This window comes from Galeopterus variegatus, unplaced genomic scaffold (genome assembly GCF_000696425.1).
Source record: "Galeopterus variegatus unplaced genomic scaffold, G_variegatus-3.0.2 Scaffold1093, whole genome shotgun sequence".
NCBI classification, from domain to species: Eukaryota; Metazoa; Chordata; class Mammalia; order Dermoptera; family Cynocephalidae; genus Galeopterus; species Galeopterus variegatus.
In genome coordinates this window covers 46,047-59,707 of record NW_007727204.1, presented here as the reverse complement: position 1 = coordinate 59,707, position 13,661 = coordinate 46,047, and the positions used below count along the sequence as shown (strand labels likewise).

General features: G+C 37.5%; 1 long non-coding RNA gene across 1 annotated transcript in view; it reads left to right on the top strand.

Annotated features, from left to right (window-relative positions):
- Positions 1 to 13,661, top strand: part of LOC103592122 — a 118,191-nt gene that overhangs the window by 67,567 nt on the left and 36,963 nt on the right. The window lies entirely within an intron of this gene.

The window sequence follows — 13,661 nt, the reverse complement described above, 5'->3', positions numbered from 1 at the left end:
GTGAAAATCAGAAATTGAAATTGCAAGGTTGAAGTCCACAGGAAGAACTGGCCCATGAGCAGCCTCCGCTAGTAATCTAGACTGGGGAAATTCAGTATCAATGAGCTAATTCCTCTCTGTCCATGTTAGAAAAAGCTTATAGAACACTCTACCTTCCTCGATTCTCCATAATTATAGAAGGAGCTTTTCTGGGTACTGAAATCCCATTTTGCCAATAGTGAATATTACCTGAAGCTTTCGTGAAGGGGTTTTCTACTTGGAAAAATAATCTAGTTTTTCTTCACTTCCTTATTAAATTTCAGGATTATGAAATGAGATTGCAGGTTCTTGTAAGTACAGATCTCTAAGATAAGAGCAAATTTTCTATCAGATACTTGTCAACCTCTAATCCTCTAAAAATCCAGAAAAGGGTGTGAAGCATGCACTATTTTTGTGTGTCCAGGAGGGGATCAGCATTTGATGTGAACTCCTGAGGCACATGATGATAAGGATAATGATAACCTGACACTATATGATGATGATTGCTACTTGTGACTGTGGACCATGTGTCAGGCACTATGATCAATTCTTTATGCAGACACCCGAGTTTGCATTCTGGCTCCATTGATCATCAGATGTGTAATCTTGGGCACCTTACTAACTTTACTGAATTCAGTGAGCCTCTGCAAAATGGATTAATAATAATACCTACCTCAAAGCATTATTATATGAATGAAATAAGATAATCCATTTATGATTCTTAGTGTATTGTCTAACATATAGTAAACTTTCAGTAAAATTGACCTGAAAGTCAGGTATTATTATTTAGTTTAAAGGCTTTGAGAGTTAAATAACTTGCCCATATCATTCAGGCAAAATTCAAATTGAGATCTGCTTAAATAAAGCCAATGGTTCTTAAATCTGGGTATGCTTTAGAATCATTTATGGAGTTTTGCTTTTTATTTTTCATGTAAACTTCTTGGTTCCACCTCTGGAGACTTTGATTCAGTATGTCTGAAGTGGAGCTAGGATTATGCAGCTAGAATGGAAATCCCTGACCAGTACAGGAGGCAAGCAGACCCCAGTGGAGAATGTTCACAATATCAGGAAGCCGGGCATGGGACAGAATGGGAGGGTAAATGATGACATGAGCATGGTGTGGAAGATGTGTAGAGAAGATGGTGAAGGGAGCTAGCATCCCCCAAATTTCCTCCCATGACAAGAACTCTAAGTGTGCCCTAGAGGTGGAAACCACTTACCAAAGAGCTTGATTGAAGATTTCACTGATGGACTTGTCAATGCACTCAGGTCTTTTCTTGTTTTCCTTCCTTTTTAATCTTACTAGAACTGAAGTAAAATCTGTGAGAACATGATTTAATCTATAAGAATTTTGATTTGAGTTTCTCTCAATATATAAAAATACATAATACAATTAAAATCAACCTCAAGGGAAGTCAGAGCATCCTGACCGGGATTGAGCAATTAGGAATTTACTTTAGTTATTTCCCTATGTGCATCCCAAAGGAGAATTAGAGAAACAAAACAAAACAGTAATATATACATTCCTCATATCAAGAACACACACAAAATGAAGGACTCGTTTACTTTTGGGAGAGCTTACCTTTCTGTGAATTGAAGACTTTGCTCAGAAAAATAGATCTCATCGGCATCAATATCTCCCTTAAAGAGCACGACTACAATTTCATCCAATACTCCAGATGCAGTCTGAGCAGTAAGGAGTACAATACAGGTTTCTACAGTTAGAATATTTTTCCTCTATTCCTTCAAGGTAGTTGGAACATCAGTGTGTCCAAGGGCCCTTGAAGAAGCTTGATTTACAGGCCATCGGGCACTTTGTGACCCTTTGTCATTCTTCAACCATTCCATCTTCTAAAAAGAGCATGGCTTGACATCATTAAGAGAACACAATACCACAGATCTTGCCTCAGGCTATTCCATTTCCAGGAGATATATGCAAAAGAAGAGGGGGGAATGACAGCATGAGATATTCTATAAAGTCTTGATATATCACTCCATGTCATGAGAAGTTGTATATGCATTCGAAAACCTATAGTAAAGAAAAAGACAAGACACTCAAAAATGGGAGGAAGAGAAATAGCCCTACAAATTAATGTCCTAAGGCTTGAAAGGGATTATTCATTCCAAGGAACTGAAGTCCCAGTGACTGGAGCTTAGTGAGCCTAAGAGAAGGACTCAGAATGAAGCAGGGAGACAGTGAAGGGCTAGAGCAGACCAGCAGTAAGGATCAGGGCAGAAAAAAAGTTTGATTTTTGTTTTTTTAATTGTTTTCAATTGCAGTGGTGGGAATCCATGGAAAGGTTTTAAGCAGGAGAATAAGATCTTCATTACATTTAAAAATCTACCATTTGGGGTGCTGTGAGCCAGAGTGAAAGCATTGGACCAGTTCTGACGCTATTATAAAAGTCCAAAAGAGAGATGATGCTTCCTCGGACACAGTGTGACAGTTTAAGTGATGATAAATAGATTTTAGATCTTTTTTGAATATAGAATTGTCAAGATTGATAAAAGATTAGATAAGAATGGTTGAAGATAGGCAGTTATCAATAAAAACTCCTGAATATATGGATTGAGTATCTGAACGAACTACAGTGCCATTTAAGAGATGTGGAAAATTAAGGGAAGAACGGATTTAGCAGAAGCTCAAGAATTTGGTTTTGACCTAGTTAAATATGCCATCTAACTAGAGATGCAGATTTTGCAGTTGAATAAGCTCCAAAAGGCTGTTTAGGTTAGAGAGATAAATGTACTGATTGTCAGCATATGAATTTATGATAATATCAGTTAGGGAATGTTGTAAACAGAGAAAAGGCATCTCAGGAATGAGCTGTTAGAAACTCAATAGATAGAGATAAGCTTTCTGGTGACAGAATATTTAGTAAGTGTGTGGGATTATCTTTATAATTAAGTCTAAGTAGAGGAAACATGTCTGAGAGCATTTTGGGGGTGAACGGGTCATTCATGTGGATGTTGAAATGACTGCTTGGGTCCTAGAGAATGATGAAAGGGCTTGGAGGATGCAACGTGACTTCAAATCAATGCAAAAGTACACAGCAGATGTGCTGGTATGGCAAGAATAGCAAGTAATAGCAACTAGGATGCAGGGATTACAGAATGGCCAGACATCATGAACCTCCAAAGGAGCCTGCATAGAAAGCCTGGGGGAACCATGGATTAAGCTCCAAATCTTGGAAATTAGGGGGTGCCCTAAAAGACAGAACGTTTCAAGTACTGCACAGGGGGCCAGCAAAATCTTCCACAAAACAGCTGACTCATGAGCTGAGTCTTGAAGACCAAGTGAGCATTATGGGGCTGGAGCATTGGTGGAAGGAAAAATTATAAAACTTATAAAATGCTTTGCATGGGATGCAAAAAAGTTGAAACTTTGTCCTGAGATGAAAGCAAGCAATTGATGGTTTCAAGAAAAAGAGTAATATAATCAGGTATTGTATTTTAAAACGTCACTTTGGTAACTGTGAATAAGATTCTGCAAAGGAGACTCAGCTATGAGATAGGAAGGCAAGTTAGAAACCCCCTGGAGTAATTCAGGAGTTGAAATTGAAACATAGGGTCATAGCAATTAATTTTTTTAAATTTTTTAATTTTTTTAATTTCTTTTTTTTTTTTGTCTTTTTTGTGACCAGTAAGGGGATCGCAACCCTTGGCTTGGTGTCGCCCGCACCACGCTCAGCCAGTGAGCGCACCGGCCATCCCTATATAGGATCCGAACCTGCAGCGGGAGCCCCGCTGCACTCCCAGCGCTGCACTCGCCCGAGTGCGCCACGGGGTCAGCCCGGGTCATAGCAATTAAGTAAGAGAGGAGGAGATTGATTTGCTGGGCATTTAAGAAGTTGAGCTGGTCATACTGGTACTGATAAGATAGAAGGAGTTGAAAATACTTCCCAGGTTTCTGCCTTGAGTGACACCATAGGAGGAAACAGAACAGGAGGAACAGACTAGGAAAAGGGATGGGATTTCATGTTGCTTTAGGTGTCTGTAGTTCAACCAGGTAGAGCTGTCCAGGTGGCAGATACTATACAAATTCACTGCTGGACATTGAGCATATCAATTAATCTGTTTCAGTTTCCCTATAAATAAAGTGTAGGAATTAAAATAAATTGAATGCTACATTGCCTTCCATTCTAAAAATAAATAAAATAAATAAGAAAAAATTTCTATTATTACCATGGAATATGAAAGTAAAAAATCACTAGTTGCAGTCAAATAATATAGGAATAGAACCCGCCTGTCTCAAACAAGCTTGAATTTACTCATTTCTTGGCCAAGTTTGACATAAATTGGCTCTGTTCATTTTTTATCATAAGGCAGTTCTTCTACTGTATAATTCTTCTTCTATCTCCAGTTCAAAGCTACATCTTTGGAAATTAGGGAGGGCCCTAAATGACAGAGCGTCTCAAGTGCTCAACAGTTGACACCGAGGAGAGAATATTTTCATTGAATCCTTTGTAGAAGAATTCATCATTCTGTGAAAGCCAAAGCCTGGTTTCCTGTTTCAGATCTTAGGGCACATTACAAAATGTGGTCATTATTACACTCTCCCTCCTTCTCCATTTTTATCCTCTCCCTGAAAATGTGGTGTTATAATTTTTATGAATATATACTATCACATATTTCCAGTATTAACCTCTTTTAATTGTTCATTTTTTCTAACATTTCAACTTCTAATTTTTATTTTCTACAAGTATTTACCAGCATCCTCTCCCCAGAAACCTGGGATTTTTATATTTGAAGCTTCATTTAGTTCTTTCCATCTGATGATTAATAATAAGAATGGTAAATAAAGCTAGATCTAGCCTTTATCCCTAGAATCTTACCACCTATCCTTATGCCAAAAACAATGGTTTTCTTAATATTCTATCCCCTAATTCATGTTTTCCATAACTCTCTTTGCATTCATATTTAATTTTTTAAAATTTAAGTAAGCATCTGTGCTCTAGTACTTGAAGTTGGAAGTCCAAATAGAGAATACCTCTTACATCATTATTCTTAGCACTGGTTTTGTAGTTTTCTCAAAAAGCCATTAAGCTTGTTTATATAATTTGTGCTTTATAAAGCTCTGGGATTTAGCTGATCAAATTCTATTATCCTCTATGATAGTAAAAGCTATTCATGTCTTTTTAATCTAATATTTATAAAGAGCTTGTTCCTCCAGTTCCTAAGCACTTGCACTCAGGAATATTATTTCATGTATTATTATGCTTTTCATAAGTTTCAGTAGTGCAGTTTGGGCAGGGGAGGAATAAGGCGCTGGGGTGGTAGACTTAGGCTCTAGAGTAAAGTATCATAAACCTACCCACACCCAACCCCACCCCAGCAAAGCAAAGCAATTTCTTCCCTATAATATTCATTTTCTTAGCAGCTCACAATAACAAAAATTTACTATCTCACAGTTTCTGGGGGCCAGGAGTGTGGCACAGGTCAGCTGGATTGACTGCTCAGTCTTACTAGGCTAAGATCAAGCTGTCATCCAGAGATGAGATTTCATCTGAACCTGACACCCTCTTGGAAATTCATTCAAGTCGTTGATAGATTCAGTTTCTTGTGGTTCTAAGAATGAGGTCCCATTTTCTTGGTGGCTGTTGTCCATGGATTGCTCTTAGCTCCTAGAGGCTGCTGCCAGGCCCCACCCATGTGGCTCTGCCTATGCAGGAGGATCTCTCAGATCTCTAGACCCTCACCTAATTAGGTCAGCCCTACCGGGATCATTACCATTTGATGAACTCAAAGTCAACTGATTAGAGACCTTAACTACATCTACAAAATCTCTTCACTTTTGCCATCTAAAGTAACCAAATCCCAAGAGTAATATCCCACAATATTTGCTGGCCTCACCCATGTTCAAGGAGAGAGGATTATTCAGGGCATGCGAGGGGCAAAGATGGGAGGTGTCAAAGGCCATCTTACAATTCTGCCTCCCACGCCTATCCAGGTGCCTCTGTATATTACTCAGAAACATTTATTCCTACCTTTTGAGGAACAGTGCCACATTTAGTTTGAAAATATTAATCTTCACCATTATTAGTTTTAGAGTTTTAACATGTTGTTTAATAAAAGAAATTTTGACAATATACATAAGCAAAAATAAAAATCATTTACCAGATAGAAATGAGAATTACTGACATGTTAGGAAATGTGTGATTAAAGTTTTATATTTTGTGCTTGTAACTATATGTATGTTATTGAGGGCAAACTAAATGCCAGACATATTCTAAGTATATCACACACATTAATTCATCCAATAACTCACAACAACCCCACAAGGTAGGTAATTTACTATTATTCCCATTTTTGGATGATAAAACTATAGCTCAAAAAAATTAAGTCCTAGGACACACACATAGTAAATCGTGGAACTTGACTTTTAGCCAGGCTTGTGTAATTCAGAGCCAGTTTGTAGTTACCACATGTGGGAGGTGGGAGGGAAGTGCACGTGTGTGCAAGCTCCCCTGTGTGTATGAACAGCACTTATTTGATTCTGCAGTATGGTTCGTAATACAATTTCTGAAATGAGCACTTGCTATTCATATCTCTTCATTATCATCAAAACTTCCTTACACGGCTCTAACTCATTATCTGTGGTTTGGACAGTGTTTTTGCTGTAAACTATTTACTTCTTAATTGTCCACTAATGCCTTAGGGTTTTTAATCAGAGAACACATTTTAAATGAAATCAGTGTATAAACCATTAGATGATTACTATCAATTTTAGTTCTTAATTTAGCTACAACTATTTTCTCTAATATAATTTTCTGAGAGCTTTATAAGATAACTTGTACATTTCCTGTGTACCTAGGTTAATCATCCCTTAGAGTTTGAGCCCAACTTTTAGGATAATTTAAATTTTACCCACAATACTTAGTTAATTTTGAATTTAAAGTCTTAAACTGAATCTAACAAACTCTAGTTTGAGAAAGTAACAGGATTTAATGGAATTGTATTGGTATGATACATAATATTTATCTGTGTGTTTATTTGCTATCTGCAAGAAACCCAATTCATTTATTTTTATTTTTTAATTCATTTACATTTATTTTTGTGGCATGCAGTGTGTTGCTTCAATACCTGTGTATACTGCACAATGGTTACTAGAGGCTGAGAGGGAAGAGGAGAGAAGTGGTGGACTAATGGGTACAAAACTATGTTACCATCCATCATATTTCATGTGATTATAGTGCCTTGCTCTTCCCCCTTTTGAAGGAAAACCTGCTAGAAATGAAGACACACAGAGCTCTCTCATTCTGCGTTAGGGCTTATTAACATTCACAAGTTGGGCATTACTAAGCTTCTCACCTCTCTGTGTTCCTGCACATCATGAACTATTTCTTTGATGCATGCATGGGCAAAAGAATAAGCCTCGAAACACTGGCTGCTTCCGTTTTCTTCCCTCCACTTATTTTTGTTTTTTCTTGTCCAAGGCATTGATTGTCTCTCCTCTTTGTCTGCTCACCTCGTCTGCCTCCTCTGTAGTTAACCTGCACACAGAATCGCCCTTCCCTGTGTCTTCCTTCCATCCCATCTCCTTTCTGTGTCAGCCTCTCTCCAGCTGTCTTTGTTATAAACCTTTGTAATCACTCAGAAACTCCAGCTTCACGCGTTCGGCTATTCCAGTTGCTCACAATCAGTATAAATCTTTGAATTCAATTCTGTTCATACAGCTTCAATTGAAACTCTAGGAACCAACTCACTGATCAAACACAGCCTGTAAAGAACTCTTCTCCGTAACTGATTACCCACTTGCCCAAGACTCCCTTTTGGATTCACACTCTTTTTCCATAGATGGCTTCGATCTGCCAGGCTTTCTTTGAAATCTCTTCTTATTGTGTGTCAGTCATAGTGATGGGTTAATACTACAAAAGTTTTCAAACTTTAAATCAAGAAAAAAAGAGGAAAACTATAAAAAGTCAGACGAGGCCCGCATCACAGGGCAGGACCTAGGAAGGGGTTGCCCTGTAAAATGGAGGTGAGGTGGCTTGAGACCCTTAACAGGTAACTCAGAGTCACTTCTGGAGCCTCCAAAATGGTCTGCCTCCAACTATTTTCACACAACCTGCCAAAGTGATATTTTAAATACACTGCCTTTTGTTGTGCTTTAAAAGCCCTGCCTTTTTTGTACAATATCTCTGCTCAGAATCTGAGAGCAGCTTCACATTGTCTATGGCTGGGGACTGTTGCTTCATTTCCTGTGGCATATTTGGGGGCATCTGATTACTCTAATTCACAGTAATCAACTCTTCAGACAGTAGATAAGAAACAAAAAGTCTTTGGAAACCCCATTAGCTCATTGCTTTGTGATCAAAAAACAAAAACCAAGGGAATAATTTCACACTTTTTCACGAGGAATGCCTGTCTTCCAGTTGAACTTAAAGCCAACAATGACTTTCTGTTTCTCCAAATCCTAGGGTTTTCAGTTTTGTGGGTCACCTTTCATTGCTTCTGAGTAAATCAATTTCCATATCAGAATGTCCCTGGGACATTTTAGGGACAGAATTGCACACAGCAGCTGATCTGTCTTTTTATCTCATGTCTTTGTCTAATCATCGCAACCGAGAAAGTTAAATAATAAACTATACCTATACTGTACGTTAGCTAAACTGGCAAATATTTGCAGTCACATTTCCTGGAACAGACTTAAACTAGAAGCCCTAAAGCTCTTCAGTGCCCCACATAAATGATTGCTGCATGAGAGTAATTGTCTCATTAATGAGGAGTTAGAAGATAACTTTGGGAAAAAAAATATCCCTGTAGATGATGTTGTTTAAAAATCTCTTTTTTTGGATCCCCGTACCAGCTAGCCACCAAAACAAACAAAAATCCCTTTGTTGCATTCATGTACAGAGGACCTTATTAGGGCTGACCTCTCTTAACATCATTATTAATTTCATATCATGTTTTTACTCATATTTTTGAGCAAACAAAATCAGCATTAAAAAGCGAGACTAGGCAAGAACTTGCTACATCATTGTCCTTAAAATTATTACTATTATCACTCAGTTTTGGCTTTTATGTGCATCTATTTTATTTATTTATTTTTTTAAAGATGACTAGTAAGGGGATCTTAACCCTTGGCTTGGTGTTATCAGCACCACGCTCACCCAAGTGAGCTAACCAGCCATCCCTACATAGGATTCGAACCCATAGCCTTGGTGTTATCAGCACCGCACGCTCCCGAGTGAGCCACGGGCCAGCCCCTATGTGCATCTATTTTAATCTGTACCCATCTTGGTCCTTTCTGCTTCTAAGCTCACTTGGTGTAGCTCTAGGTTTCTGGGCTAAGATGAAGCGGCATAATTTTGAGAGGTGACCTGGATACCCTGGCTGCTTCAGAAAGTGGGATATAGAGGGCAGAGCAGGAAGGTTATTAGTATGTCATCAAGGCAAGCCAAGGACAGAGTGGAATCTGCCATATTCTGTTCTCAAGGTTAAAAAGATTGTAGAATAACAGTAGGTGTCTTGCTGACATTTCGCTTTGCTCCAGCCTGGACTGTTTGCCCTCTAGGTCTGGGCCGTATCATCACCATGGAATTTCCCTTCACCAAGTCTTTGTTCACTCTCCCAAGAATGTCTTCATCTCTCCCTACGCTGACACTCGTGCCTCCGATTTCCCATGTCCTCAGCATTCTAAGTTTGCTCTCTAATGTGCACACGGCGCATCCTCTGCTAGCTCTTGGTCCTTTAGTATGTCCTACTCTTTCTTTCCAAAAGTTAGAATCTTCTTTTTGTTCCAGAAATTCTGAAATTTCATAACAACATGCCTTAGAATAGGTTTATTTTCATCTCTTTGCTGGGGGCTCGCTTTCCCACTGGCAGCTCATGTCCTTAGATTTCTTTTTATTTACGCGTTTGTGATTTTGTCTTTTATGATCTCTCTGTTCTGTCTTTCTAGAATGACTTTTCATTGTGGTTTTAAATAAAAGAGCTCTTTTTTCTTCTTGAAACATTCCTTTTTAATAGCATTCTATTATTGCTTTATAAATGCAAAATCCTTTCTTGTATCCCAAAGATAATAAGGAACTTTTTTTTTTATCTCCCTTAGTTTTATCTAAGTTCCTTTACTCTGGTTATTCTTTTTTCTCTTTTCTGATCTTTGCAGCTTTCCTCAGATTCCTAATCATTGTTAGCTACGTGTTTATTATTATGAGTAAGAGGGTCTTGTTGACCTTGAACTTCACTCTGAGTTAGAGTGACCACATGTCTTCATGTGCCCAGAGTAGTCCTAGTTTATTCCTATTGCCCTGAGGTAATTATTAATAGCTCTTCCTTTCACTCTCAATAGGGGCCTTGTTTGGATGATAAATTATTTGATTACCTCACTGTAGAGGGAATAAAGTGCTTTAGTTTTTGGACTCTTTTTCACCTGTCATTAGCATTTTCAGGTCTTTCCTTTATATTGGCTAGATTCTCCAAAGATAAGTTCTTAATTTCTTATCTGGAGGATGCTGATCTGGTTGTGACAATCTGGGAACCATTTGAGGGAAGAAGTCTAAGAACATGAGCATCTAGCATTTGGTATAAACATAGACAATCACCATTTTCTGTATGGTTTCCACGTCCTTTACTAGGCCTGGTATTTCTCCATGCAGGACCCTTTTAGAGAATAAATCTCAAGTTATCTGCCAGAGTGAAGGAGGAGCAGTCAATCAGCCACAGGCCTAGGGAGGGGATCTACACATCTATCAAACAGCCTTAACCCAGTTTTCCTTATTTTACTCATTACTGAATCATTTGAGGATTCCATGGGAGTGAGTTGGGTTGGTTCTCATTTTTCCAGGCTGTCAGGTTAAGATTCAGCATCATTAGATTTACTAAGTCAGCTAACACATATCCACTTGCCTTTCATCCTCCAAAATTGTATTGCTACTGATGGCTCAGTTTCTCCTGCCCTTGTGGGATATATATTCCAGCTGTAGTAGAGTCTTCAGGAGGGGCAAAAAGTTATACATAGTAAGTGCTTATTCATCATCCTAAACCAGAAATCCCTCATTTAGTTTTAATCCTATAATTTAATGCCTCAGAACCAAACTTGTTTTTCAAAGCATGTATTTTAAAATTCATTACAATCTCCAAATTTTTTAGTAACAATTAATCAGTTTTCATTTTTGGTTAAAGGATGTCATAATTCTTACAGTGTTTATTATTGGCTCTCTACTCTATAAGAGGTAATATGATAAATGTTTTCACCTATAGTATTTCATTTATCCCTTGCAATAACCCTGAGAGATATTAGTGTTGCAGTTTTGAAGACACGGAAACTGAAACACAAACAGATATTAAAAATTTCCAAACAGCTAATGAGTGTTTAAACATCTTATCATCTATGGGTGCATCTATAACAAAATAAAGGCTGTTTACACAAAGAATATAGATTTGAATTAGAGGCGTTCATATCTTTTAGTGGCATAAATTTATCACTTTTACTTTTTAGTAAGTTAAAACATTTTGAGAAACCCTCAATACTAATAATCATAACATAAATTACTATTACTACTATTAAAATTTTTTCTTCCCCTATCTCTGATTTCTGATTAATTGGAATCTAGACTGTAATCAGGGACCGTGTCTATCTTGTCGACTACTGAATCCAGCAGAGCAACTGGTATCTAGTTAATACTAATACATACACTGCTGTGAATAGTCCTTGTCACTTGGACTCTTAGCATACAAGTAGTCACCATCAATAACAGTGCTAGACAAGAAAACAAGCTTGAGATAGGGGTCTGCCTCATTTATAATTAGAAGACAAGTGTTTATTAGTAATCAACTCAAAAATTGTCTATACAACCTGTTCTATAAACTGGAAAAAGCCCAAGCTCTTCATCCTTTCATATGCTCCAACTGCTCTTTGTGTGGATGCTTCTTTTACAGCAAATATGAAAACATTCTAGGAGCAGGGTTGAGTTTGCCTCATTATTGGGATAAAGCAACCAAAATCCTCTAATTCAATGGATGAAACAGAACTATTTACGAATCCATCCTCAGTCGCCATCAAGAAAAGTAAAAGGTAAAGGGTTCATTAGATTCTTTTAGTCTTTTGATGCAAGAGTGGAGAGAGTCTCCAAAATATTTTGGCCAATCAACTTATATGAACATCGGTAATTTCTTTTACCAATAAAAACTGAACTTTCATAAAGTAACTAACAATTAAATTTATTTATGCTAACAAGATATCAGATTTGAGCAGTGATAAATATAACTTACACAATTCTAGTAGTGTCCATCTCTGATATCTGGTCTCAATGCTAGCCAGCCACCTAGACAGTGTGTGTTCTTGCTTAGAGTGACTGGCATTCCTACAGCAACCATTGGATATAGACCCATACTATCTAATACACATGCAACTACATCAAACTGTCCCTGTGGATGTATCTTAAAAGCAAATTGCAGACCACACAGCATATAAATTGACCAATCATCCAGGTTGCCTTACCAGCTATCTATAAAAGGAATGATGTTAACATAAGATAGTAAATTTGGAAAATATGCAAAAGATGTTCATTGTAACATTGTTAGTATGTTGGTTAATCATTGTAAAGCACAACAAAGAGTTGTGTCCTAGTAATAGCTACCATCAGTGATGTTCCTGAGTGTATTAAGTGTATTCCTGAATCGTTCCTGCTAATGATTAACTGCAACCCTAGCCCACCTTGGGCAAAAATTTTCTCACGTGTTGTTTTTCTCTTTTCTTTTTTCACAATCCTTATTTCCACAGCCTTCCACCTATGTTCTTCACTAAGTAGGAAAAGAGAGAGCTGATATGATATCGTATATCATACTATCATAGATCAGAAAATGTATGATATTATAATGGAATATGTTCCCTCTCCCAGTGGTATTTCTATTTCAAAGAGAATAACAGGAAAAGGAATCAAATATGGAGATGATATATCAGACCTTTGATTGCTCCCTGAATTATTCCTACTTATAGTCTCTATTATGCCTGTGGGTACAGAAATAACAGCCCATGTGACTTTTAAAGGCTCTCAAATGTGAAGTCTTTATTTTTCCCGGAGGAACTGGCAGGCCACTATTGCTATTAACTACTCTGTCTTACTTTTACTTCATTATCTACTCTGTAATATATTTTTTTTTGTTGTTTTTTCCTCTCCCTAGCTATCCCATTCCATACACAAAAGCTAGGTGAAACAAGATCAGAGAACAGAAGTGAATTAAATATTACATGGAAGCAAATATAAAGGAACTCACTGTGCAGTAGATGCTCACTCCATCTGGAAAGATAATTTCCTGTTGGTGTCAATGCTCCCACCACCTCAATTCTCCCCCAGTTCTAGCTTCCCTTTGAAAGTTCTAAATTCTATTTATTAAAAGAGTCAGTGTTTCCATATGTAATCATGTTTAAAATTTTGAAGGCCTAATTTCCATTCCTCTTGATATTTGAAAGCAAAATGCTACAACTTCCTGTGTAACATTTGAGTGTTTCCTCCATTGTGGCAATTTTATGTCTGTCTGTATGTAATTAGGGGTAGGAAAAGGACCACGCCTGCTCAGAAGCTTCTGCAGATGCTGTACTTTGTCATTACATTGCCTGTCTGCATGATAATTTTTTTGTTGTGAGTGATTACAAACTTGTTTGATATTTTTGGTTGGTAGTGGAAAGTAAAAGGATA